Consider the following 27,488-nt stretch of genomic DNA (forward strand, 5'->3'; position numbering starts at 1 on the left):
CCCGAGTTCGAGTCTCGGTCGGGCACACAGTTTTAATCTGCCAGGAAGTTTCATATCAGCGCACACTCCGCTGCAGAGTGAAAATCTCATTCTGGAAACATTCCCCAGGCTCTGGCTAAGCCATGTCTCCGCAGTATCCTTTCTTTCAGGAGTGCTAGTTCTGCAAGGTTCGCAGGAGAGCTTCTGTAAAGTTTGGAAGGTAGGAGACAAGGTACTGGCAGAAGTAAAGCTGTGAGTACCGGGCGTGAGTCGTGCTTCGGTAGCTCAGTTGGTCCGCGACGACGAAGACGACACCCAAGCAGCCGACATTTCCACGCAGAGGTCGGCGGACAATTTTCACGATGAACAAGACGTTTCGCAGGACGGGACCACTATGGAGGTCGCCACGCACAATGTAACGGTCGGTGCGCCGGTTGAGACGCCTGTCTCCCCGCCGACAACTCCAGATCTCTCTCACCATGACGCAATTCCCATGGACATTGGACAGACCCACGGCACAGGAGCATGGGCCGACGACATTGAGGAAGGTACGCCCCCTCCTCCGGATGAGTTACCTCCGCCGGACGAGGCTGCCTGTTAACATCAAAAGCGAGGCATTGCAGCTGATGGGACGGGACTTCCGGTCGGTGCCCTCCTCTTACTTCCCTTGGTGATGGTAGATGCGCGTCCACCACCACTGAAACAAATATACCGGTTTGCCACACTGAACATCAACATGATCGGCACTGCACCCAAGCTGCAACTCCTATGTGACATGCTTCGGGCCTCCGACGTCGACGTCGCCCTTATTCAGGAAGTACGCGTTGCCACACTACCACCAGTCTACGGCTACGACTCATACACGTCCACATGTGATCAATCAGGGCGTGGAGTGGCTTTCTACATACGCGAAGGAATCCCACTCACTGACACGACAATCCTTCCCTGTGGAAGAGGCATGGCTGTTACCATCTTCGACACGCGCGTCATCAATATCTACGCTCCGTCAGGTTCCACGAACCGTCGGCAGCGGTCCACTTTCTTCGGACATGACGTGGCGCCCCTGTTTTCTGGACGCCATGATCGCCTTATCATGGGAGGCGATTTCAACTGTGTCCTCCATCCGCATGACCAAGTGCCTGGTTATTCGCCATGCCCGGCGCTGCTCACCTTAATCGAAGATTTTCATCTAGTGGACGTTTGGGAGAAAATTCATGGCAATACCCCCGGATTTACCCATTACACAGCACGTTCCGCGAGCAGACTGGACCGGTTTTATGTCTCTGCTCACCTCGGCAATGAAGTCGCCCAAGCTGAACGATGGCCCCTTGCATTTTCGGACCATTGCGCCGTCATTTGCTCCCTGGCTCTGCCACCTCAGTCAGTGTGGCGCAGCAGAGGTTACTGGAAGCTTAATACCTCCCTCCTTAATGATCCACATTGCCGACAATGTATTGCCACTACATGGGCGTCTTGCGAAAGACGCCTTCCGCAGTACACATCCACGTTCCATTGGTGGCTCAAATGTGCCAAACCTGCGATCAGAAAGGCCTTCATACAGTGTGGTAAGGAAGCAGCAGCATGGCATCGAGAGACCACAAATTTTCACTACGCCGTCCTCCGTGAGCTCGATGCGCTCCCTCCATCACTTGACACCCACAGGGAACGACAACGTACTAAAGCTCGTCTCCTCTCTCTTCAGCGTGCACGACTGCATGGTGTCGTGGTGCGTTCCCGACGACAAGACCTCCTCCACGACGAAACCCCATCCACAATCCATGCCGCTTCCGACCATATTCGTCGACGTCGGCTTTTCGTCCCCAACATCACGACCTCCGATGGTGTTCACCACACAACACAGGCGGCAGTCGTGTCCGCCTTTGCTGAACATTATCGCCAATTTTATGACGATGAACCGATGGCGACGCCCATTCCTGATGATCTCCGTCCTTCCCCTGCTCGGACCCTCACCGTAGCGGAGTCAACGTCCATGATGTCTGCAATCACCGCAGAGGAGGTGGTAGATGCGATCAACAAAGGGGCCAAGAACAAATCACCCGGACCAGATGGTCTCCCAGTGGAGTTTTACCGGGCGTTCACCACGTTAATGCTTCCTCGCTGGACGGAAATGATTCAGGAACTCTTTACTCCGTCCTTCCCAATTTCACCTGAATTCGTCACTGGCATTCTTCTACCTGTGCCTAAACCGATGGAAGGGTCTCATGTCTCTGCATATCGCCCCCTTACACTACTGAATGCAGACTATAAAATCTATGCACGCCTCTTAGCAGCGCGCATACGCTCCGTCTTACCCACGGTCCTTTCACCTGAGCAGACTGCACGTGGTTGTGGGGCCACCTTACAAACAGCCCTAGGGGAATGCCGTGACCTCATTGCACTGGCGTCGGTTTGTCGCCTTCGTGCAGCACTGGTATCCGTCGATTTCGCGAGTGCCTTTGATCGCGTTCGACACCCATTCCTCCTCATGGTGGCGACACGTATGGGGTTCCCATTGCTTTTTGTCGATGCCATTCGCCGGTTACTACTTCCCGCGGTCTCGATGGTACACGTCAATGGGAGGCTTGTAGGACCGATTCCTATACGCCGCTCTGTGCGTCAAGGATGCCCTATGTCTACTTTACTATATGCCATTGCACTTGAGCCCCTCATCACTAGATTTACCTCTAGACTGCAGGGCCTCACTTTGCGTGACCACACCTTTTACTGTAGGGCTTATGCGGACGATCTCCTCTTTCTCACCTGCTCCTCCACGGAACTCAATGACGCCATCCAATGGATCCACCAGTATGGACGTCTTTCTGGTAGCATTCTTAATGTCCGTAAATCGACTATGATGCACATTGGGCGCGGCCTCCCGACTGTGGTGCCGACCCCACTCCCAGTCAGTGCCACCCTTCGTTACTTGGGTATCGAATTTACGAGCTCCACACGCCGCACAGTGGCCCTGGCTTACCGGCTGCTTTTGCAGTCGATTCGGCACCATGTCCGCGGTCAAGTGCACCGTAACTTAAACCAACTCCAACGTGTGTCCTATGTCAACATCTATGTCGCCCCTAAACTGGTACACGTCGCCCAGATCCTCCCAATGCCGTTACTCCTTGGCCGCCGCATCCAATCAGCCTTTGGATATTTCGTGTCAGCAGGGGCACTTTTCAAAGTCCGCTACAACACTCTAACTCTGCCTCCTGCAAAAGGTGGCCTCGGACTCATCAACGTGCGGGCACGCTCTTCTGCACTCTTTGTCCACACTCTGTTGCGGCACTGGCAGGGGCCGGTCCCGTCCTTAACACGCAGTCTCTTAGATATCCTCCGACCAGCTTCTCTCGATCCACCGATCAATGTGGCACCTATTTCTCCATTATTGTACTACGTCGCCAATTGTTTCATAGAACTCAGCTACGTTCGGGCCGATCTTCCAGTCACCCGTCCTCCCCGTACAAAAGATTACTATCGTTTGTTTATGCTGTCCAACCCTTGCGACCCCATGGTGCTACAGCATCCTGACATTAACTGGCGCACGGTTTGGGGGTGTGTGCATGCACCCTTTTTACCGTCGTCTGTGTCTGCACTCTGGTATGTCTTAGTCTATGGAAAATTCCCGACTAATAGTCGACTTTATCGCATAGGACTGGCCACCTCCCCACTCTGCCCTGACTGTCAGCTCGAAGACACCGACGAGCACCGTCTTACGTGCCCCCTGAAACAAAACGTATGGCTCCTCATCCAAAGAATCGTGGGCTTTTACCTCCGTGCCCCGCCAACGACGGTAACCCCGGATTTCCTGTTGTTGCCCCAGACATTTCACTACCCTCTTGCTAAGCACCATACCCTAATCTGGTTTCGAGGACAGGCTTTAGAATATCTCTTTCAGAGTGGTCCGCATACAGTCCTTGACTTCTGGTACAAAGTTGTGACCGCGCATAGCACCCTCACCCGAAAACCATCTTACCGACAAACTTTTGCCGGTTATCTCCACAGCGTCTTCCTTGACCCCCCTCAAAGTTGGGGTGTACCATGCCTACCTGTCACATGATGCAACACCCTTATCCGCGTTCTCATGCATCGACCAAAAACAAACACAAATTAAAAAAAAAAAGCAAGGAAGAAGACAGAATATGTTATATTTTGCTGTATTTAATGTTTTTCTTTTTTAATATTTTTTTGTTTAACTAACAGTCATTTGTATATTTTTAAATGGTACCTTGAAGAACTCTTGCATAGTGAATATATATGTACTTTTATTTTGTTCAATACAAATTTTTAAACAAAAACAAAAAAAAAAGGAAAACAGGATATGTTCTATTTTGTTGTATTTCATGTTATTCTAATAATTTGTTTACCTAACACTCATTTGTATATGTTTAACTGGTACCTTGAAGAACTTTTGCTTTGTGTATATATATATATGTACTCTCCGTTTGTTCAATAATAAAAAAAAAAGGAGGCGTCAGTTCTAACCTTGGTGGGGGCCGGCGTGTGCGGGCTTCTTTTTCTTGTGGTTTGTTTTATGGAGCTGCGAATTTCCAGAAGGAATTCTGTAACGAAATCGGAAGACAGCCTTCACACGTCAAATCCTCTTGGCAGCTTTACTCAGTAAGTTGTGTTAATGGTCATAGATCTCAGCTAACTGACTGCAAAAAAAAAAAACAATTTTGAAGCCACACATACAAAAAAAACTGCTATTTGGTTTCTCTGTCAGAAGTAAAGAAATCCATGTTTCAGCATTTTTGGGCGTTTACTCCCTGTTGGGGTGAAATTATGGTGAAAGTTTTTTTAAATAAATCGTTATTAAAGAACTATTGAAATTTTTTTAAATCTATGTCTATGATTGCGTTGTTTGGGGGAGAAGACCAGGCAGTTAGGTCATCGGTATCGTCGGAATTAGAGAAGGACAGGGAAGGAAGTCGGCAGTGCCCTTTCAAAGGAACCATCCCAGAATTTGCTTGGGGCGATTTAGGGAAATCAAGGAAAACCTAAATCAGGATGGCCGGACACGGTATTGAACCGTCGTCCTCCTGAATGCGACTCCAGTGTGCCAGCCACTGCGCCACCTCGCTCGGTATCTACGTCTATTAAAAATCGGTATTTGACTTCTTGGAAACAAGTAAAAAAATACATGTTCCAGTGTTTTTGTAAATTCAACCTCTAAGTGGGTAAATAGGAGTTGAAATATTTTATGAAATATTTGATTATGAATTATTTTAATTATTTTAATTATTTGAAAGGTAAATCTATGAACATTTATATTTGGCTTTGTTCTTGCTTAACAACAAGCACCTCCACGAAATTCAAGAACGGAAGAGCAGAGAGGGCTGTGAGAGGACGTCAGCCAGTAGTACTCTGGACGGAATGCAGCGTCGGCATCATAATCAACTTTGCCAACTTCATGTGCACAGTAATGCTTCTTTGTATCTTTCTCCAGATTCATGGATCCCGAGGGTACCGTGGCCACAACAGCGGCCAGAGAGTGTCATCACGACACCGCGACACAGCCCCATGGAGACAGAGCCTTCGCCTCCTCTGCCTCCTCTCGTCCTGCCAATGGAGTTGGATCCACCAACACCACAGCAAAATGGCTCTGAGCACTATGGGACTTAACTTCTGAGGTCATCAGTCCCCTAGAATGGTTCAAATGGCTCTGACCACTATGGGACTCAACTTCTGAGGTCATTAGTCCCCTAGAACTTAGAACTAGTTAAACCGAACTAACCTAAGGACATCACAAACATCCATGCCCGAGACAGGATCCGAACCTGCGACCGTAGCGGTCTTGCGTTTCCAGACTGCAGCGCCTTTAACCGCACGGCCACTTCGGTCGGCAGTCCCCTAGAACTTAGAACTACTTAAACCTAACTAATCTAAGGACGTCACACACATCAATGCCCGAGGCAGGATTCTAACCTGCGACTGTAGCGTTCGCACGGTGGCAGACTGTAGCGCCTAGAACCGCTCGGCCACCCCGGCCGGCCCAACACCACAGAAGCCGGTGCCTTCTACATCTGGTTATTGCCATCAGGAGGTGGACCCGTACCCTTCTGGTCGTTTTCCGAGGGACGTATTCACCAGGGCGAAGGCCGGATGGAGGGATACGACCGATAGCTTGCTGTCCCCTGCAGCCACAACTTCCGGCCCAGCGAAGCACCCACCCTCCCACCCTCCTGCCTCTGCCGCCGTTTCCGTGCTCCCTACACGACGACGGTCCGTCGCTTTGTGGGGGGGAGGGGGGGGGAATGGGGGGAGGGGAATGTTCTGGCGTAACTACAAGCGCCGGCATGAATATGAAGAAAAGAACAGCAGAGACGTCTGTGAGACGGTGTCAACCAATAGTACGCTGACTGGGACGACACCAAGACGGGAGCGGCATCTATACGAAAAGAATATAAGTGTCGCGCCACATAGGCATGGCCGTATTGAAATACGAGTCGTCATACAAACGCTATATCAGTGACTTGTGAACTGTTTTGTTTTTCTTGCATTGAAATTGGGTATACTGAAGGACACTGATTATTTACATGTCGCCATTTGCTTGTGAATATGCAGAGTTAAGTATTGTCAATTTAACTTACTATAATAAACTCCATTAATTTGATTTGCTTGAACTGTTGCCTAGCGATCCGAGAAAACAGGTTCCTAGGCATCCTATATTAAACGAGTGGCCAGGATAGTACAGGCTTCTCGGTCAGAAATAAAATATATGCATGTCATTGTTTTTGGACATTCAGCCTCTATGGGGGTGAAATAGAGGATGAAAGTCTTTGTGGAAATATTTTATTACGCGAGCATTTTTTGGAAATCAATCATTATTAAAGAACTACTTAAGTATTTTGGGTAGAAACTTTAAAAATATGTGTTTCAGTTGTTTTGAAAAATCAGCCCCATAAAGGGAGCGAAATAGACTACAAAATTTTGTATGAAATTATTTCATTATGAAAACATTTTCAAAGTTAAATGTATGAAAATTTGTATTTGGTTTCTCTATTCGAAATTTAAAAACATGTTTCACAGTTCTTAAAAATTCAAACCCTTAAGACATAAAATGGGGGTTGAATATTTTTAGAAAATATTCATTGCATTAAAAAATTTTTAAAACTGTGTCTTTGAAAATTGGTACTTCACTTCTCGGTTAGATTTAACGGAATATGTGTTGGGTGATGATAGTTCCAATGGAAATATCATCCAAATAATGCAAAAGGCATGATTAACAGAAACCTTGGACTGCAACTATCAGAATCACTTTTTGGTCAGAAGTACAGTCCGAAAAGACCATGTGTCTGTGGCCCCAATTAGTGTGAAAAGTTTAGAAGGTGTTGCAGTTTATTAACAACATAAAAATTCAATTAAAGTAAAGCAAAAAATTGTACAGACCATATAGTCTACACAAGCGCTAGTTGGTCTAAAGCGAAATACACATATTTAATCCAGTCTGTAATTGACTCTTTCTCAAGCATATTGTTAGCACCTGCCTCCCTTAATCTGTCATCACGCCTGACCTACTCCAGTGATATTTTTGAATCACGCCTGCAGTAGGAGATGGATGCGGTGCTGTAGGCACATCAGCGTGGGGAATAGCCTAGTGGATATTTGTTTCCATGCCACATAGCTAGGAAAGTGGTTTCGGCTATTCGCAGGATGATGCACAAGTAACGTGGTTGTAAACTCGCCGGAAAAGAAACGAATAGTTACAGCTGCGAAACGATTCGCGCGGGCCAAGCGAATCCGTCAAGTGCGTGTGGTATTGGGCCCGGCTGACACCCTTTGAGGCGCATGCGGCAGGGCACCGCTCACCGACGTTCGTTAGGGCGGCGGCCGGCGGAAGCTGCACGTACGCGGCCCTCGCCTCCCTCCTCCCCTGCCCTAGCACGGCTCGCATTATGCGTGGCCGCTCGGCTGTGTGCGTGCTACGCGCGTGTGCGACCGCACGCCGCCCGCCGCAGCGAGGCGAGAGGACGCCCGCTGGCGCGGAAACCTGCGCTGCGGTGTAGCCGGCCAACCAGGCGCCGCGCCTCCGCCTGCATCCGCAGCGCCTGCCCCTCCGTCCGCCTACTTGTTTATGCGGCGCGCGCGGCTAAAGGACGGGACGCGGGCGCCGCTACCCGAGACCTCGGGCCTCCACAGGTAATTCTGCTGCGGATACTCCGTGGAATTTTATAATTACAACACGAAAACTACTTTCTTGCCGCTTGCGTGACTTTATTGTAGGACTGAGAGGTAAGAGTCAACAGGTTCACTCCATAAAACGCCATTGTCGTACCACGAAACAACAATTTTGGTTGTAACTAGGCATTGCACATCCAAATCGCTAATGCTAACGACCTCAGGAACAAATTAAAAATTGTGATTAGAGTAACTCCAACCCGCAATTGAATACTGGCGCATCTACATCTACACTCCGCGCCCACTTTAGGGTGTATTGCGGGCGATATTTATTGTACCAAGGTAGGTGGTCTTTTACAGAAGCTGGAAATTTAGCGCGGACTGCAATGCGAGATGCTTATAACAGTTTCCACAACTAAATTTTATCTCCAAACCCGTCAGAAAATCCAAAAAGATTCTGGTCGTATATAAAGTATGTTAGCGGTAAGACACAATAAGTGCCTTCTCTGCACGACAGCAATAGAAATGCTGTCGACGACAGATCTGTCAAAGTAGAGCTACTAAACACAGCCTTCCGAAATTTCTTCACCAAAGAAGACGAAGTAAATATTCCAGAATTCGAAAAAAAACTGCCACCAACATGACTAACTTAGAAGTAGATATCCTCGGAGCAGTGAAGCAACTTGAACCACTTAATAAATGTACAGACTATACACCAGTTAGGCTCCTTTCAGAGTATGCTCTAACAATATCTCCATACTTAACAATCACATACAAACGTTCGCTCGACGGAAGCTCCATACGCAAAGACTGGAAAGTTGTACAGGTCACACCAATATTCAAGAAAGGTAGCAGAAGTAATCCACCGAAATACACGATCATATCATTAATTTCGCTTTGCAGCAGGTTTTTGGAATATATATTGCGTTCGAACATTCTGAATTACCTCGGAGAGAGCAGTCTATTGACACACTGTCAACAAGGATTTACAAAACATCGTTCTTGTTAGACACAACTACCTCTTTACTCACACAAAGTGTTGGGTGATATTGACAAGGAATTTCAAACTGATTCCGTATTTCTTGATTTCGAGAAGGCTTTTGACAATGTACCATACAAGCGGCTTGTAGTGAAATTGCTTGCTTATGAACTACCGTCCCAGTGCCCACCCCCGGTAGCTTAGTGGTCAGCGCAACAGACTGTCAATCCTAAGGACCCGGGTTCGATTCCCGATGGGTCGGAGATTTCCTCCGATCAGAGATCATCATCATTTCATCCCCATCGACTCGCAAGTCGCCGAAGTGGCGTCACATCGAAAGACTTGCATCAGGCGAGCGGTCTACCCGACGGGAGGCCCTCGTATTATTATACCGTCCCAGTTATGTGACTGGATTCGTGATTTCCTGTCACAGTTCGTAGTAACTGACGGAAAGTCATCGAGCAAAACAGAAGTGATTTCTGGCGTTCCCCAAGGTAGTGTTATAGGCCCTCTCCTGTTCCTTATCTATATAAATGATTTAGGAGACAGTCTGACCACCCGTCTTAGGGTTTTTGCAGATGATGCTGTCGTTTGTCGTCTGGTAAAGTCATCAGAAGATCAAAACAAATTGCAAAACGATTTGGAGAAGATGTCTGTATGATGCGGAAACTGGCAGTTGACAGTAAATAATGAAATGTGTGAAGTCATCCACACGACTGCTAAAAGGAATCCTTAAACCTCGGTTATACAATAAATCAGTCAGATCTAAAGGCCGTAAATTCAGCTAAATAGCTAGGAATTACAGTTACTAACAACTTAAATTGGAAAGAACACAGGAAATGTTGCGGGGACGGCAAACCAAAGACTGCGTTTTATTGCCAGAACACTTAGAAAATATAACAGATCTGCTAAAGAGAGTGCCTATACTAGGCTTGTACGTCATCCTTGCCACGTAGCACTAACGGAGTACATCGGAAAAGTTCTAAGAAGATCAGCACGTTTTGTATTATCGCGAAATAGGGGAAAGAATGTCACTGACGTGGATTTAGGGCGGACATCATTAAAACAAATGTGTTTTTCGTTGCGGCGGAATCTTCTCATGAAATTTCAATCCCCAGCTTTCTACTCCGAAAATACATTGTTAACCCCGACCTACAGACGGAGACACGATCGTGATAATAAAATAAGGGAAATCAGAGCTCTCACGGAAAGATATAGGTGTTCGTTTCTTCCGCTCGCTGTTCGTGATTGGAATAGTAGAGAATTATTGTGACTGTGGTTCGATGAACCCTCTGCCAGGTACTTAAGTGTGATTTGCAGAGTATCTATGTAGATGCAGATATAGACTATCTCCAGTTTCCTGTTCCATCCACGAATACCGCGTTGGAGAATGACGGTCTGTTAACTCCCCATATGAGCTGACAAGATTAATATACATCAGAATGGGAAAAAAATGAGTATCTGTTAGTTGACAGTCAGCTGGGCTTCAGGAAAGGTAAAGACATCAGAGGCAGTCGTGACGTTGCGCTTGATAATGGAAGCAAGACTGAAGAAAAATTAAGGTACGTTTATAGTATTTATTGTGGTGTCACCGCCAGACACCACACTTGCTAGGTGGTAGCCTCTAAATCGGCCGCGGTCCGTTAGTATACGTCGGACCCGCGTGTCGCCACTATCAGTGATTGCAGACCGAGCGCCGCCACACGGCAGGTCTAGAGAGACTTCCTAGCACTCGCCCCAGTTGTACAACCGACTTTGCTAGCGATGTTTCACTGACAAAATACGCTCTCATTTGCCGAGACGATAGATTAGCATAGCCTTCAGCTACGTCATTTGCTACGACCTAGCAAGGCGCCATATTCAGTTACCATTGATATTGTGAATCATGTACCGTCAAGAGCGACTTTCATCATTAATGGATTAAAGTTAAGTATTCCACCAGCTACGTCCGTTTTTCTAAATTCTAATTTCCTTGTCATGTTCCAGACCTCTCGCCAGCCTGAAACGCGTGCTTTTCGGCCTCCTTTAGTAAAACGGTATTGGCTCTCTTGCCAACCACAACATTTATCAAACCCGAAAAACGCATTCGACAATGCGAAATCGTGCAAAATGACTGAAATCCTGAGTAAAATAGGAGTGACCGTAGGAAGCGATGGGTAATATACAGTATGTGCCAGAATCGAGAGGGAAAAGTAAGACTTAAAGAGCAAGGGGCAATTGCTGGAGTTAAAAAATGTGTAAGAGCAGAATGCAGTCATTCGCCCCCTACTTTTCAATCTGTACATAGAAGAAGCAATGATGGAAATAAAAGAACTACAAAACCCATTGGAATGAGCAGTCTAATAAGTGCAAAATACGGCTTGGGAGTAAGTCTGAGTAAGACGAAAGTAATGATAAGTAGTATGAATGAGAGTAGCGAGAAATTTAAAAAAAAGAACTTGTGATCACGAATTAGGCGAAGTTAAGGAATTCTGCTATCCTGGAAGCGAAATAGCACAGGACGGCGGAGCAAAGAGGACATAAAAAGCGAAGAGTACAGGCAAAGAGGGAAGAAGATGTTTGTTTGTATCAAACACAGACCTTAATCTGGGGAAGAAATTTCTGAAAACGTACGTTTGGAGTACGGCGTTGTATGGTAGTGAATCGTGGACTCTAGGAAAACCCGAAAAGAACAGAATCGAAGCGTTTGAGATGTGGTGCAAGAGAAAATTGTTCAAAATTTAGGTAGTCTTATGAAGCAAAGAAAGGTGAGGTTCTCCGCAGAACCGGCGAAGAAATGAAGGTACCGAAAACACTGACAAGAAGAAGGAATATGACGGTAGAAGATTTGTGAAGATGTCAGATAATAATTTCCGTGATACTAGAAGGACCGGTAGAGTTACAAACTATATGGAAACAGAGTTTGAAATACATACGACTAATTGGCGTCGGGTGCGAGAGCTAGTCTGAGGCGAATAAGTTACACAAGAGATTAATTCGTGGAGGGACATATTAAACCAGTCAGATGACTGATGACGCGAAAAAAAGAGTGACACCTAATTTCCGTAATTTTCTGGACATCACCATTTGTCGAGATGCACTTGAGAGGAAGTAATATGGTACCCGACTCTTCTTGGAGCATACAACCTCGGAATTTCAACAGAAAACCTCTCCGTGAGGGCAATGCCCCTCTTGCAGCATTTTCCCCTTGAGTTTGCTGAGCATCTCCATAACGCTCCCGCTCCGAGTAAAAGATCCCGTGACGATATACGCCAGTCTTCGTTGGGTCTTCCATACTTCTTCTATTAATGTAACTCGATAAGGGTCGCAGGCTGATGAACAGAACAGTACTCCAGAAACGAAAGAGAGATTTGTGAAACACTTTGATTAACTACAATCTCCTTCAGATTCGCCCAACGAATCTCAGTCTCGCGTATGCTTTACATGGCTGTTCCATTTTACGTCCCTCCAAAAGATTACTCTTACGTACTCTATAGCAGGTACTGTTTCCGTCGTTTTGTTGCCAGTAGTGTAATCGAACAGTAGTGGATCTCATCGGTTATTTATGCGCAATCCGTTACAAAAAATGGCTCTGAGCACTTTGGGACTTAACTTCTGGGGTCATCAGTCCCCTAGAACTTAGAACTACTTAAACCTAACTAACCTAAGGTAATCACACACATCCATACCTGAGGCAGGATTCGAACCTGCGACCATAGCGGTCGCGCGGTTCCAGACTGTAGCGCCTAGAACCGCTCGGCCACTCCGGCCGGCGGAAAAACAATAGGGACTTATCTAAAGTATAAATACGGATGCTGAATGACTCAAGACGATTATTTTGGCTACGTTGACTAATCAAAAGACTTTGATTATCATTTTTATTCATTTAACTGGTTTAATTCTTTGTTTATTTCTAATACTTGTCATTTTCATCTCCGTACTTTTTTATTTGATCTTATTTTTTCCTATCATTTTGTTTTCGTTTGTAATCTGCCTGTGACGTGAATGATCTGCAACCATGGGCCAACCCGGATTGCTCATCGACTGCTAACGCAATACTTCGCGCACTCATTGTGCAGATAGCTTCAAGTAACCAACGATGGCGAGGACTTACTGTTTGCTTTTAGAAACTGCTGAAATTTTTCTGTTTTCAGTTTGTTCGTGGAGGTTAGCTTTAATCGGCTTGAACAAATCGATCACGATTTTAGTTCTGCTGCAACTGTTTTTTTTTTTTAACACTTCGCGAGGTTGAGGTTAGGTTAGGACATGAGTTTAGATCCAGGGCTACAAAAGGCGTCGTCGCTGCAGTTCAGTCACTGATCGCTTAAAACCAGCTGTCGACAGAGCATCTCACATTTCTGTCACACCTCGCGGCGGCCGCTTCCAACATTAACAGCGTTTGTGAAGTGATCCGCCTTGTTTGTGTGTCGCCTAAAACCGAGAGGCAGCCGGCAGCCGATGCGGCAATACTGTAGTGATAAATAACAGACGTCAACTGTCAAGTAATTTTAATCGGACTATAGATAATTTATATAAATTGTAAATATAGCGTTCTTGTAATACTCTCTTGGTAAATCTCGATTTTGTTCTGTTGAGAAAGACGTGTTGAGTTCAGTCTGAGAGAAAGTCGTACATCCAATCACAAATCTGGACCGATATTCGATAAGCTCGTATTTTATTCACTAAACTAGTGTGGAACTGTATTAAGGGCATTTCCAAAGTCAAGAAATTCGGCATCAAACAGAGCACGTCTATGGCCTCTAAATCTCATGGACGAACAAAGTGAGCTCTCTGGAGAATATAAGCTGATTTTTATAGGGTCATGTAATAAGAAAAGAGCACTCATATTGAATATCTAGAACGTGAGCATAAAAAATGCTCCGTAATTCAGCGACAGATAGATGTCAGCGTTATACGCGTATATTACGCCCATCTTGGACGATCATTCTTGAAAACATGAATGACAGACGCTTTTTCTCAATACCTAGGCACTCATCGTTGGCCCAGTAACATGCAATGAATTACAGCTAGCGTACACTGAGACTGAGGGTTTTTTATAGAGATTTTTAGCATCCTCACTATCCAGGCGGTCAAGCCAATATCCCCGTTCCCTGTGACACAGAAAGTTCCACCGCCGCGCACACGGTGGTCGTTGAAGCAGGCCCAGAGCTAACTTGCGGCGTTTACCAGTCCCCAGCTCAGGAACCCCAGGGTCGCCAAGCCCGTAACCAGAAAATAAACCAGGAAGTGAATTCCGAGTCCCTGAGGGCGCAGAAAAAGAAAACTAGAAACACGGAGCTGCATGGCCGTAGATTAGAGATGGAACGATTAATTGTAAGAGTAATAGCGGTGAGTCTTCTCTGCTTGGACGAAATCAAGAATAATTATTATATCTGCCGTCATATTTTCCGAAATGAGAATTATGTCATGTTTCACCAAAAAAGGAAGACTTTTCCTTTGTGAACAGAAAAGCGCAAGTCTGGATTCGCATAATCGGTATTTTCGGACTCCTTACTGATTGTCATGGAAGAGGTTATTTTATTCGGGATATCTCAGTTTATTTGGGCTCAGAACATGCTCTAGGAGTCTACAATAGATGGACGTCAGTGAGATGTGACGGTAGTTTTGTAGTTCACTTCTGCTACCCATCTTGTAGTTTTGGAAGTCCGCCAGATAAAAACTTAGTCACCCGAACGTGCATGCACAGGTGAATCGTTAAGCCTTTACAATTGGAGTAACGATCGAATCACGTACTCAACCGCGCACACTGCCTCTACGTTAGCCTAAGGCAGTAGAGAACAGTGAGATATTTATGTTTCAAGCGTACATTGCACATAAACAAGGGTAAATGTAAGGACGTGGCAAAAGTATGTAGTCGTGTTCGGCCGTGCCATGGCCATAAGGTATGTGAAGTTGCTGGATTTCTTGATGTTTGGTGTTGGTGTGGTGGACTGTTCAACGTGTCTACAAGCAGCGGTGTAACACACGTCGCCACGAAACACGTCAGAATTGTGGTTGTAGAAGGATCCTGACAGAAAGGGATCGGAGATGCATTTCACGGCCTGTGCATCAAAATCGTTTCCAAGGCCGAAAGGATTTGCTGAAAGTAATGTATGAAGGTCCATCTCCATCTGTTAGCGAGACAATACTGTCACGGGAAATGTGTGCAACGAATTCAGTCATCTCTCAAGAAGTCTTTGCTTAGACAGGTACAGTCGTGCTCAAAAGTATCCGAACGACCTGAATTGCATTTCGCCTGATTCGCATGCAACCCACATAACGCAGCTGTCTATCAGGTCCTCTAATCGCTCCTTGGTACAGTCGAAGATGATGATGTTTGGTTTGTGGGGCGCTCAACTGCGTGGTTATCAGCGCCCGTACAATTTCTCAACCTTTGCTCAGTCCAATTTTGCCACTTTCCTGGATGATGATGAAATGAGGAGGACAACACAAACACCCAGTCATCTCGGGGCAGGTGAAAATCCCTGACCCCGCCGGGAATCGAACCCGGGACCCCGTGCTCGGGAAGCTAGAACGCTACCGCGAGACCACGAGCGGCGGACGCCTTGGTACAGTCGTTTGACTATTGAAAATGGTTCCAACAAGTCACCACTAGAAAACACTATCTGTATCGCAATAACTCAAGATGTAAAGAAATACTACGATACTACAAATATAAGGGAACACCTTATCACAGATACGACTGTCCTTAAGGCTTGTAACTCACATTTATTACAATAAATAACATACCTGAAATGTTACCACTCTCATTATTACGTCAGACAGGTAATGCACGTAGTAAGTTCGTCGTATTCATGATTTCCTCTTCGAAGTAGTATACCGTACTTATTATTTAACACAAAATGACATTAAAAATTTAAGTTATTCACGAGCAGCTAGTTGAGAATATGTATGTACTTCAAATGACACGACGAACCGTCTCGTTCTGCATATGGATTCAACCCCAGGTCTTGTAGACTAAGCAAAGATTTCGTGACTGACGGGAACTAACAGTCGTTCCTGATTAGGCATACAGAGAGTGATATACCTTGATTTTAGACAGTATCTATTAGCAAATACCAACTTTAAATTACATAACGCAAACATTTTTAACGGACGCGAATTCCTACCCATCACCTATTGTCCATGATAACGAACTACGAGAGATGTTAAATATTGCTTCTTAACAAGTAACTTACTTGAAACGCCGTGAGGTAAAGCTTTGTGTTGGACAGGGATTCGAACCCAGAACCTAATCGTATAGATATCGAAGCACAATCAACTACGACATATCGGATTTTCTCGGCAGTAGCTAAATGTTTTAGCTGAAATGACGAGACGAAACATTAAGTTTTTCCTTCCCAGGACTCCAACCCGGCACCTATCGCTGTTATATTCTAGAGAAAACGAATGTTAAATATGGGTTTGTTGCACCAGCAGCGACATGTGAGCATGTTTGAAGTAGAAATATTATGACGAAGAGTTCAGTGCTGATTGGGAATAGAGCTCCACACATATCGTTATTGACTACACACAAAGAGACGTCAGCTACCGAATTTTTCTCCACCAGCAGCTCGGAATAACACCTTGAACTTACAGTGATCTCGCAAATAGTTCTGTGTCTCACTTGAAATCAAAAACGTCAAATATCGTTAGTGTTGACAACGAATGAAATTACGTTAAAAATTTAAATTATTACCCACCAGCAGATAGGTGTTCTCATGCTAGATCTTGATAATACATAATGAAATCTTTACTGCCGGGCCAGGATTCGAACCCACACACGCGCAATATGTGGAGATGTTGAGGAATCTGCAGTTTTGAACAAACAACAAATTGTAGCCGAGCTGTATTGTCACGAAGGGAACAAATTCCACGTTAAGGGCGGTCTGAGTTGCTTTCCCAGTCCAGAACCAATTTTATCGACATACAGAAGCTCAGATAAAAGATGGAATAAGTGTCTTGTGATCCTACATAACGTTTGTTTCGTCACTAGAAATAAATAACTAGTATAAGAAAGGTTACTGCTGATAGAGTTTCTACATGTCGCCACTACAGACTTTATTGTGGTTCAACCTAACAACTACTTGATAGAGAAGGAATATCATATTTAATGTGAATTTCAGACCATAACGCCATTATATCTTCTTCACCTGGTGTAGCCAGAAGAGAATGGAATCTGTCCCTCGCTATTTAAATCATTAACCGAAGTTGGAATCGAACCCAGACCACAGAAATATGAACCTGTTATCAGACCACCAAATCCTCTTCTCAGTCGCTCATAATTCTATAATAAAGCCGTTGTACCACACTGGCTGAGAATTCTGACACACAGGCTCCCTGTATAAATTTGCAGCACGTACAGTAAATTCATTTACTTGGTTGACCGAATCACCATGAACTAGCTGCCTCGGCTACCCAGTGCATACATTCAACTTTATTTTGTAATCACCAAAATAAAATCTACATCTACATCTACATCTACATCCAAAATCACGTAACTGCCACCAACACAGAACTGCCAACAGTGTAGGATGCAGGAATTTAAATAGGAAGTGTTCCTTTCCACTTGAGCTACTCTATTGCGCTATCTGTTTGTTGAAAACATCGTGCATTGAAAAAGAAAAGGTGTAACTGTTCGTCTCTCAGAATTCTAGACCCGGCCACATTCATTATCTCACAGCGCTGCGGAATGCAGAAGTTCTGGAGGAATTGGTTTTGAGTTCTGTAACTGTTGTACCTCCGTGTCACCTAGTAGCGTAATGCTAAGTATTGTGCACGGTAGCTAAGATTTCGCGAGTTCGAATACATTCATTGCTATATTTTTTAAAACGCAATTCTGCTGTCTGCTGAAGTTTTCAATCTAATGGAACTTGTAACATAATTCCCTTCACTTCTCAACCCAAAATAGTCGTATGTGGGAAAAGGGCTAACTTCTGCGACATTTTGTACATTTCAGGTTTTATAGACTGCCAGACAGTTGACGCATCTCTAAACTTTTGTGTTATGTATGGGTAGAGCGCATCGTGCCAAAATACGCCGGAAAAGTATTTCCTACATTAGCTGTCGTCTGGTAGTGGCATTTTATTCTTCTTCAAACCTTGTTTGAGAGCTTTAATTCAGAACAAGTTTTCTACATGAGTGTAATCAATAACTGCATGTGCATTTTCAAACTGTTATAGATAACATCAGAGAATTCACATATATCATTGATGATTAATTCCTCTCTCATGTTACTATTGTTTTAACAACATTAAAGGAAACCTTACGAAAATTGTGAGCTGTATTATAAAAAATGAAATAAAACTACCCACGATAACCTTACGACGAAAGTCTGTTTTAATAAAACTGAGTATCTGTACACAAGCGTGCTTCTATCGTCACGAATTGGTAAAATACTACTCACTTAGATTTTTATTGGGTCTGTGTTTAATTGGTATGCTGTGTCATACTCAAGGGGTATGCAAATGTGGCATTTCATAAAGTTATGTATTCCTAGAAACCCAAAATTTGCTTGTCAGCAGCAGAAAGAGGCGTTACCTGTTGTGCAGCATTGTAAGTTTTTCACCATTGCACTATGAGCCGAAAGAATTTTCTAGCGATTTCCTTATCGATGTTTGATCTGACTGCTTGTAGCACTTTCACAGAAGGGAGAAAAACGCTACACTCAGTGAGACTGGAACTGTGAACCATAACAGACGCTTTTTCACAGAGCAGTACGTTACCACAGAGCTGGCGAAGAAGTACGTACCGGAGCTTCCTCTTACGAGATCAGTAGTGGCTAGAACTCGTAAACCGCTGTTTGAAGGGCAAGATTAGTTGCGATTTCCACGTGCAACGACTTTCCTGGGCTGAAAACCGTAAATTTACAATCTTTTGTTACACCTCAAGTGATAATAACTCAGATTATTCAATGGAAATGACAGGTAAAATCAAGTGAACTTCGGGGCTTAATTCCGGGCACACCAGGAAGTAACTCGTAGATCACAAAGTTGCCAAACATACATTGTCCTGTTGCCAAATCTCAGTTACAATACCAGCAGGAAGAAGACGAACCGATGTGATCTTACAACGGGCTGGGAAGTGACCATAGCTGGTGACTCCAAGTCGCGGCTGATACGGCCTGGAAAACGTAATGCGTCTGATTCGCATTTCTGTAACTAGGTTTAGGTACTGGAGTGTAGTTAATAATAATACTCAGAACTGACTGCAAACTAAGCATCATAAATAAGTAACTCTCATAGTTGTTTTTATATTTCTTTCGTAAGTGTACTCAAAACTAAGAAATTCATTCACAGACGTTTTCGTGCCTCACCGATATTCAAGCACAACAAACAAATAAAAATAAAAAAAGAATGTGTGTGTGAGTGTGTGTGACAGAGAGAGAGAGATAAAAATCAGAAAGAATGAGAGATAGAGAGAGAGAGTAAAAAATTGGAAAGAAATTGAATCATGGTATGTAAAGCAATCTTTCATTAAAATGACACGTTCCACATTATTACGAAATATCGTATTCATGATCTATGAAACAAGAATTAATCTAATGTAATCTAATCTAATCATACCATATTGATAACTAGCCATGAAGAGTCATGAATTACCGAAGACTTTGCCAATACCAGTAACCAAATCTACACTTGAAAATAAAAGACGACAGTTTTTGTAATAAACCGTGGCTTCTATCAAGACCCTATCGTCCCTGTTAACTAACCACGAAAGATGTCTGATATACCTCTATTCTGAAGTAACAAAGTGTGCATGCATTTAAAGATGAAGTGCATGATGTGAAGTTCTGTGACGGAGATACGAACCCAACACGTAATCGGATTGTTAACTAAGTAAAATCAAATGTTACGTATCGGTTTTTCAGTTGCTAGGTGTTTGAATCTAACATCAGGATACAAACTTTTGTGCCTAAGCAACAATCGAACTGCACACCTACCGTGCTTCGACGAATATAACTTAAGTATCAGTTGCTTACTCACCAATAGTAAGATGTGTGCCTGTTTGACCAGAAATAACGACACCTATTGCAATTGTTGGCAACACATGAACAGACATTAAAAATGCACGTTAATTTTCACTAACATGCCGCTGTGCACGTGATAGGGCTTGAAATGAAATTATGAATATTTTTGTACTGGATCAGGATTTGGACCCACATTCGTACCTTTGGAGGAGACCTAGAGAAGATTGCAATCTTGAGAAAAGGAACGAAATGATTGAAATATACTGTTCTGAGGGATTCAGATCCTCGAAAGAGGAGATATGAATTCGAATCACAGTCCAGCACCAATTTTTCAACGTCTCTACTTCAATCAAGTACAAGTAAAGTAAGAGCCCTGTTCCTTCAAATGGCTATCGATTCATCAAATAAAATAAAATTTTCTAATGTAAGTAAGTTTACTGGCGACTGTATTTCTGTTTACCATGACTTCCGCTATGTCATTTCCCAACGTAAACTGGCTCTGCCCAGTAGTTAATGAAGGAACGTGATGTTTAATGTGGATTCTGGATTATAACGTCTTTCTCTTGATGTTACCAGGGGTAAAGTAAATCTGTTTGTGCCTCTTAAAAGTAAATGCCTGAACTCACGTATTGCACCTGTGATAGTTCGTTCCGCCAGACCATTGTGTCCACATTTCCCAGCCCCAGGAGTGTGCTGTAACAGATGATGTGCTTAGCTTACAAAATTAGTCACGGTGGAAAAACAGCGAGACTATTAATTGGTTACGTAGAAGCAAGTTTCTGAAGCGGAGATTATGCTATTCTCATGTCAGCAGAATGTAAAGACTCTTCTAGGCATCATAGGCTCGATGTGAAGCCATTTTGAAATTTTCACAAATTCAGCAAATTTCTTAGTTCGAGAAAACCCACTGGGAAGTGTGAAGTTATCGGATAATTCGATTATTACCGTCATTATTACTATCATTTTCTTCATACCGCTGCTGGAACTCTGTACTTGAAGATCATTTGATGCCTTTTGGTCACTATAGAAGTAGTTTCCCTAGATTAGGTTCTTTTCCTGTCTACAGAATCCTTTTCATGGTAATATCAAACATCAGTAATTACTCGTAGATTACATTAAAACTAAAGTAATTGATGAAGACGTTACTTGATAACAAAAACGTGCTGCCTTTCTTCATTTACTTGCGCCTAGAAATGTCTATCAAGTATTGCCAAACCATAAAGCAAGAGTTCTTACTGCCTTCCGATATACGTCGCTGTCAGTTCTTTCATATGATTTGGTCGACATGACCTGTTTGAAGTTGTGTATGACAGACAATGTTTTAGAAAATCAGTTGTTTTCCTTTGCAATAAACAGAAAGATTTTCATTCTAAGCTCTTCAAGTACAAAATTTTCGCAATATTAGTTCAAATTTAATATTCGCTTCTATTGACTTTACACTTAGTCGCTGACCATAAATTCTAGCTCAGAGTGACACCAGTTTAAGTAAACTAATGTAGCGAAGACTGTTTGCCAGTGCTCTTCCTCACCGGAAAATACACAATTCACTCATTGGGCTCCATAAGTACTCTGTAACAGTAATTTCTTTGTGTATGCAATGCATAAGGATTAGAATTTAGCGGTGTTCTCTTTTCCACTTCTGTATACAATATGCCTGACCTAAACGGGCCCTTTGTCATTACAGGCCCGGTGCAGTGCAACATCATACTGACAACAGTAATGTGCTTATACTGACAACCTGACTGTTCGTTTTACCTGATTTTGTAATCATTTAAATAAAACAACATGACCTTCCAGTGGGAGACATTTCGTCCCCCTTTTCCTTCTGTGAAATTTGTCAGTAAGCTTTTTGCCTTCCAACCAGTGAAATGCGGCAGAGTACGGCCGGTAAATGATTCAGAAACCACGATTTACTGCCATTAAGACGATTTATTTAAACGTCACAAGACTGCACATAGGTGCAATCGATTTCGAGGTGCAAAGTGTTTGTTATCTTAGTTTTGTGATAGGTGGGCATAAGTAATTTCCAAAGACTTTTTATTGTACTGAAATAATTTTTTATCACAAAGTAACAAGGTAAGTGTTTAATCGTATATATTTTGTAGGAAACTGTAATCGTGATGGAAGACTATACACCTGAATGTTTGACACAACTGGTAGGAGAAAACGCTGCATATTAAGGAAACCTCGCGCCCCCTCTCCATATCCTCCTATGACACGAGCACGGGATTCTCCTCGCATACGGCTTCAGAGCTGTTCCTAGCACAGCTGAAAATTGGCAACATCGTCACACACATTAGCCAACACTGTGACAGTGCAATCACTTCCGCGTATGGTACTGAATTGACTCGCTAAATTCACTTGATATTCCCCTTCCATTTGAATGACTCGTGCTATACAATCCTCATGTAAACTAAGAACTGAGACAGAGAATTCAATTTTTTGCCTAAAGCAATGCTATTCTTCACATAAGTGACAACTTTTATTATCTTTCACGATGCGTTATGAGGCTGAGAGACAAATACCGTGATGATAGCGACATCCAGGCAGCAGTGTATCCGTAGCTCTGTGGTACAGCCCGTGTCTCAGGTAAGAACGGCTCAATGAGTCGTCAGTTCCAACCGTGGTAGGAGCCAGCACGTGCGAGCCTTCTTTCTGATATATTTTATGGAGCTCCGAATTTCCAGAAAAAAATTCTGTATCGAAATCGGAAGAAAACCATTACACATAAAATCCTCTTGGTAGCTCGACTCAGTAAGTTGTGTTAATGGTCATAGATCTTGGCTTTCTGACTGCCAAGCTGATTCGCAATGCCAGCGTCTCTGAAGAAATTCGAATCGACCATCAGCGATACGAATTTCAATATTGTTCTTCACTTAAGACTCACATGCCACCATGATAAGTATGAAGGAAATGAACCTCTTGATTACTATAGGGCCTCTATGCTAAATTTCCACAGTAGCAATTAAGAACTCCCTGCAGACATTTGCTAACAGCGGCTCAGCAACTTACTTTTTCTCTGGGTAGCTTCAAATATGGGCAATTTTGTCGCCTTAAATCCAATTTAATATTTTAAATATCACTTGTGAACAGCGTTCACTTCTCCATTAATTAAGGTATAGATCTCAAAACAAGCAGTTTGCCTGAGTAGCTGTAGCGCAGGTTCTGAGAGGTATTGACACAATTTTTGCATCCATTTACCATAGAGAATCAAAGAAAGAAACCAAACACATTACATTGTATTTACTCTCTGTGCCTTGACTAACACATATGAATCCATGACAATAAAAAGTTATTTGAGGAACCTCCCGTCAAAGGGAAAAGAACAGAATGTGACGCTTTAATTGTAGTGCACTGGATCAGAAACAATGAAATTAATTCTGTGCCACATTGATGTATTGCATTCTTGTGTAATAAAATAATCATCAAATAAGAAGGGTTTTGTGCCTCCTTTGCTATCAAGAGTGAAACACAAATCGTAGACAGATTTTATGGGTCACCACTCAACAACATTAAAGCATTTTACATGTTCGAGAGTGCGGAGTGGAGAGACAATGCAGTGCCTCAGCCCCGGCCGGTAGGCAGTAAACGGGTCCCAGAGAGCTCAGACGCATGCTATCTTCAGAGGCAGATGGTCGGTAAAGAAATCTTTCGCTAAAACATTGTTGGGCCAAACCATTATTACCAGCGTGACAGAAAGCGAAATCTGTTGCAGATTCGATTGAATTACTCTCACAGCTTCAGCACCGAAAGGAAAGGGGCGATAAAAACTTTTTCGACGTGTGCTTTTAGTTACCAGACGTCGTATTAGTTAGTTTCGCGTTTTACCTCAAGACTACGGTCGTAGTCAAGAATAAAGTACTAAGACTGAAGTCAAGACCTCCTCTGGGAAGTGCCGGAGTCTACAATGTTGCCAGATCGAGCATATTGCCGGCATAGGATTCTGAGTGGAGCACGACTGTATTGCCCACCTTACGTGAACGACTCGGCGGTCAATGTTTTGCTCTAAGACTGTATCTACAATTGCACGCTGAAGACCCAGAAGAATTAAAAAACAAAAGCAGTTTATGAGAGCAATGTTAACTATAGCGTTCGAAGTATTCATAGTATTGTATATGTGTGTGTAAACGCCTTCCAATGGCCACTCAAGGAAGACAAGGATACACAGTCTAGCTTCAATATTATAAATTCGCCTCAGTTTTCGGATGAACTCAGACGTAGGTTGATAATCATTACTGTACCCATTGGTGTTAAACTCGTCTTCAACCAATGATTCCCATAGCTACAGGAACACTACTTGTGATACCTCTTAGACAAAATACTTATGCAGTGCTATCAGACGAAAAGATCAACCTGACACAAACTGTGGGAAGTTTGTTTTACAACCTTCGTACCTGGACAATGGGCTTTTTCCTATTTGAGATGTCTGTGAACGTTTCTGCTTAAGACGATTTAAGACGAAACTAAATTCCTTCAGCTACGACAATGTTTAAAGAAATCGTCTTAACGGCACTAAATCGTGGTTTGTGAATCTTTTACCGGCCGTACTCTCCCGCATTTCGCTGGTTGGAAGGCAAAAAGGTTACTGACAAATTTCACAGAAGGAAAAGGGGGAAGAAATGTCTCCCACTGGAAGGTCATGTTGTTTTATTTAAATGATTACAAAATAAGGTAAAACGAACAGTCAGGTTGTCAGTATAAGCACATTACTGTTGTCAGTATGATGTTGCACTCCCCAGGGCCTGTAAAGATAAAGGCCCCGTTTAGGTCAGGCATATTGTATACAGAAGTGGAAGAGAGAACACCGCTAAATTCTAATCCGTACGCATTACGTACACACAGAAATTACTGTTACAGAGTACTTATGGAGCCCAATGAGTGAATTGCGTATTTTCCGGTGAGAAAGAGCACTGGCAAATAGTCTTCGCTACATTACGTTACTTAAACTGCTGTCACTCTGAGCTAGAATTTATGGTCAGCGACTAAGTGTAAGGTCAATAAGTCGGAAGCAACTTTTGCAACTGTGAAATACTTTCCTACATTATAGACAAGAATATTAAATTTGAACTAATATTGCGAAAATTTTGATCTTGGATAGCCTAGAATGAAATTCTTTCTGTTTACTGCAAAGGAAAACCATTGATTTTCTAAAACATTGTCTATCATACACAACTTGAAACAGGTCATGTTGACCAAATCATATGGAAGAAATGACAGCGACGTATATCGCAAGGCAGTAAGATCTCTTGCCTTTTGGCAACACACACACACACACACACACACACACACACACACATATTCTTTTTTTTATTTTTATTTGTTTGTTGTGCTTGACTATCGGCGAGGCACGAAAACGTCTGTGAATGAATTTCCTAGTTTTGAGTACACTTACGAAAGAAATATAAAAAACGACTATGAGAGTTACTGACTTAAGATGCTTAGTTTGCAGTCAGTTCTGAGTATTATTAGTAACTACGCTCCAGTTCCTAAACCTAGTTACAGAAATGCGAATCAGACGCATTACGTTTTCCAGGCCGTAGCAGCCGCAATTTGGAGACACCGGCTATGGTCACTTCCCAGCCCGCTGTAAGATCACATCGGTTCGTCTTCTTCCTGCTCGTATTGTAACTGAGATTTGGCAACAATGCAATGTATGTTTGGCAACTCTGTGATCGACGAGTTACTTCCTGGTGTGCCCGGAATTAAGCCTCAAAGTTCACTTGATTTTACCTGTCATTTCCATTGAATAATCAAAGTTATTATCGCTTGAGGTGTAACAAAAGATTGTAAATATACGGTTTTCAGCCCAGGAAAGTCGTTGCACTTGAAAATCGCAACTAATCTTGTCCTTCAAATAGCGGTTTACGAGTTCTAGCCCCTATTGATCTCGTAAGAGGAAGCCAAGGTATATACTTCTTCGCCAGCTCTGTGGTAACGTGGTGCTCTGTGAAAATGCGTCTGTTATGGTTCGCAGTTCCAGTCTCACTCAGTGTAGCGTTTTTATCCCTTCTGTGAAAGAGCTACAAGCAGTCAGATCAAACATCGATAAGGAAATCCCAAGAAAATACTTTCGGATCATAGTGCAATGGTGAAAAACTTACAATGCTGCATAACAGGTAACGCCTCTTTCCGCTGCTGACAAGCAAATTTTGGGTTTCTAGGAATACATAACTTTATTTACGAAATGCCACATTTGCATACCCCTTTAGTATGACACAGCATACCAATTAAACACAGACCCAATAAAAATCTAAGTGGGTAGTATTTTACCAATTCGTGACGATAGAGGCACGCTTGTGTACAGATACTCAGTTTTATTAAAACAGACTTTCGTCGTAAGGTTATCGTGGGTAGTTTTATTTCACTTTTTATAATACAGCTCACAATTTTCGTAAGGTTTCCTTTAATGTTGTTAAAACAATAGTAAACATGAGAGAGAAATTAATCATAAACAATAAATGCGAATTCTCTGATGTTATCTATAACAGTTTGTAAACGCACATGCAGTTTATTGATTACATGCAAGTAGAAAACTTGTTCTGTATTAAAGCCCTCAAATAAGGTTTGAAGAAGAATAAAATGCCACTACCAAATGACAGCTAATGTAGGAAATACTTTTCCGACGTATTTTGGCACGATGCGCTCTACCCATACATAACACAAAAGTTTAGAGATGCATCTACTGTCTGGCTGTCTATTAAACCTGAAAAGTACAAAATGTCACAGAAGTTAGCCCTTTTTCCACATACGGCTATTTTGGGTTGAGAAGTGAAGGGAATTATGTTACAAATTCCATTAGATTGATAACTTCAGCAGACAGCAGAATTGCGTTTTAAAAAATATAGCAATGAATGTATTCGAACTCGCGAAATCTTAGCTACCGTACACAATACTTACCATTACGCTACTAACTGACACGGAGGTACAACAGTTCCAGATCTCAAAACCAATTCCTCCAGAACTTCTGCATTCCGCAGCGCTGTGAAATAATGCTTGTGGCCGGGTCTAGAATTCTGAGAGACAAACAGTTACACCTTTTCTTTTGCACTGCACGATGTTTTCAACAAACAGATAGCGCAATAGAGTAGCTCAAGTGGAAAGGAACACTTCCTATTTAAATTCGTGCATCCTACACTGTTGGCAGTTCTCTGTTGGTGGCAGTTACGCGATTTTATTTTGGTGATTACAAAATAAAGTTGAATGTATGCACTGGGTAGCCGAGGCAGCTAGTTCCTGGTGATTCGGTCAACCAAGTAAATGAATTTACTGTACGTGCTGCAAATTTATACAGGGAGCCTGTGTGTCAGAATTCTCAGCCAGGTTGGCACAACGGCTCTATGGTAGAAAAATGAGCCACTGAGAAGAGGATTTGGTGGTCTGTTGGGCTTATGACAGGTCCATATTTCTGTGGGCTGGGTTCAATTCCAACTTCGGTCAATGAGTTTAGATAGGGAGAGGCAGATTCCA

The sequence above is a fragment of the Schistocerca cancellata genome, chromosome 1 (genome assembly GCF_023864275.1).
Source record: "Schistocerca cancellata isolate TAMUIC-IGC-003103 chromosome 1, iqSchCanc2.1, whole genome shotgun sequence".
Classification (NCBI taxonomy): Eukaryota; Metazoa; Arthropoda; class Insecta; order Orthoptera; family Acrididae; genus Schistocerca; species Schistocerca cancellata.